Below are 2,725 nucleotides of genomic sequence, written 5' to 3'. Positions count from 1 at the left end.
AGGATTGGCAGACGTATAAATGGGCGTTGTTGAACGTCTTCAAGGAACAAAACCTGAAGGACATTGCCACTGGTACGATGACTAAGGCGATGATCGAGACTGCAAGTGCAGAGGAGAAGGACGAGTTCGAGAAGAAGCAACTGAAAATCATGCGCATGATTGGTACATCGGTACCGGCAGACGTCCTGCACCAACTACGCGATAAGGAGACCGGATCGGAGATGTAGACTGAGCTTTGTAACCTGTATGAAGGGAAACAATGTGAGGCAATTAAGGCCTACACGATCCGTCGCGTGGAGAATGAGCTTTGGAACACGACACTCGTACCTGGAGGAGATGCTAATCTGCATCTTTGCAAGATGTTCAACCTCAAGACCGAGCTTGGCGATCTGAGTCACACTGTAGCAGATAACACGATGGTGGATATGCTGCTTGAGAGTTTACTAGATCAAATCGAATTGGAGCGTTTGAAGTCTTCCATTTACTATGACGCAGACCCTAGTGTGTACACACCAAAGAGGGTTCGAGAGTTAATTCTTGCAGCGGCCGCTCGGCAAAAGGAGTTCAGAGGCAAGCGCAGCGAGAAGAAAGGAGGCCAAAGAGGAGAACAAAGCAAAGGTGGTGATCAGGACCGAGTGCGTTCACAGCAAGGGAAGACCGGCGGGTCTAAAAAGACGCGTCAATGCTTTGTGTCTGGGAGCGAAGACCATATTTGTGTCGATTGCCCAGAAAAGGTCAAGAAGCAACGCGGAGCAGGCGAGACCGAGCAGAAACGCAAACCTCGTGGAAACTGCACGCTACGACACGAGATAAGAGTTCCTTTGAGTCTGACGACCAACAACTTGGATGAGGGAGTGGTGACTGGAATCAGAGAGCCACGAGATGCTCTCAGTGACCAAGAAGAAACACACGAAGTGGGAGAGCCCATGAACGATCATATTACTGACGTAATTGAGGATCTTCATGAGGACAACGCTCCAGCAGTTGATCATGTACGTCATGGTGAATCAATTGCTGATCATGGAGCAGAAGCCGTTGCAGTTCATCTACAAGACAGTGATCAAACTGCTGTGAAGTCAAGTGGTAACTGGTGGTACTTTGACACGGCTTCAAATTTGCATGTGACAGGGAGCTTTTCTGAGTTTGTGTCCTATACTGAGGATACGAATAGTGTGCAAAGTATTCGTGGAGTAACACCCGCAATTGCGTCACGCATTGCTGGCGTGGGAACAGTTGCATTAACCACCGAAGTCGATGGAGAACAAGTTGTGACTTACGTTGAGGACGTGTTTTACATCCCTGGCGCAGAGTATGGTTTGTTCTCGCCTGGGCTTGCGATTGGGCAAGGTTTGGACTTTGACTATGACACTACAACACGGACCTTTACAGTCTCTCGAGAAGGGAGAGTAGTGGCTATGGCCACTTCTCAAGATGCAACTTGGGGATTTCAAGCAGCAGATCCGTCTCAAAGAGCAATTGTGCGACCGAATGAAGGTCCTTTGTGTAACTACACAATGGCTGATGGAGTTGGGTCTTTGGGCCTTTGGCACGAGCGACTGTGCCATACATGTCCTCGGTATCTCAAGACAATGATCGACAAAGGATTAGTGTGTGGCATGTTGCTGACTCAACGTCAACAAGACACATGCGATGCGTGTCATCTCGGCAAGCAGAAGAAAAAGGCACATCGCAAGCAGTTGGATCGGGAAATTAAGAAGCCTAACCAAGTGGTGTTTGCCGACTTACTAATTCCCGATAAAACGAATGCAACTCAGTATCAAGTTGTGTTAGTGGGCATGGACGGTTTTTCGCGTTTTGTTAAGATCTACTTGCTGAAGGACAAGTGTGGCAAGACCGTGAACAAGCACATGAAAGAAAATATTCTCTGGGCCGAGCGACAAGCAGGTCGCAATACCAGTGATGCTCAGTACAAGGTACAGCAAGTATGGAGCGATAAAAAGCGGCGAATTCTTCAATGATGAAATTGCAGCATGGTATGCCTCCAAAGGTATTGAACACGTGAAAGTTGGGCCTAAAAGCTCACAGCTGAACTTGTGTGAAAGGACGCATCAGTCATTGGGGGGCATGAGCAAAGCTACGATGGCACATGCTGGATTCCCACGAAGTCTTTGGCCTGAAGCGATGCGAAACGCGGTGTATGTGAAGAATCGAGTCTACAATAAGAGAACTCGAGGTGTTCCATACGAGAAGATGTTTGGTGCCAAACCGGACTTACACCACATCAAAAAAAAATTGGTGCGCTGGCGTATGTACATGTTCCAGTCACTGGACGAAAGAAGCAACAAGCAAATGTCAAGATTGGCTATGTGCTTGGGTATGCAGAAGATGTGGTGGGGTGTAAAATGTACTTTCCGGAAGAACACACAGCGAAATTCGTACCTGACCATCGAGTATCAGAAGATGTAGTTTATCGGGATCGCCATGAAGTTGAGGTGAGTGAGGAATGGATTAACCTCGCTTCATTTCTCTCATCGAGATGACGAGGACTATGACTCTCGTGATGACGGGATGAGTGAGTTGAGTGAGCCCAGTGACGTATCACCTCTTGGACTCGAGGGGGGTGAGTATGAAGAAGAACAAACGCAAGAGGTTGGTGGCACCCAGAACTACAAATCCGTGGACGAGGAGCAAAATGTTAGCGTTCCTGAAGATTGTAGTGTTTCTGAACGTTGCGAAAATGGTGACAGTAAACGTAACGAGGAAG

The sequence above is a fragment of the Phytophthora infestans genome, genomic scaffold (assembly GCF_000142945.1).
Source record: "Phytophthora infestans T30-4 supercont1.25 genomic scaffold, whole genome shotgun sequence".
NCBI lineage: Eukaryota > Oomycota > Peronosporomycetes > Peronosporales > Peronosporaceae > Phytophthora > Phytophthora infestans.
Note: the sequence above shows the minus strand (reverse complement) of the source record.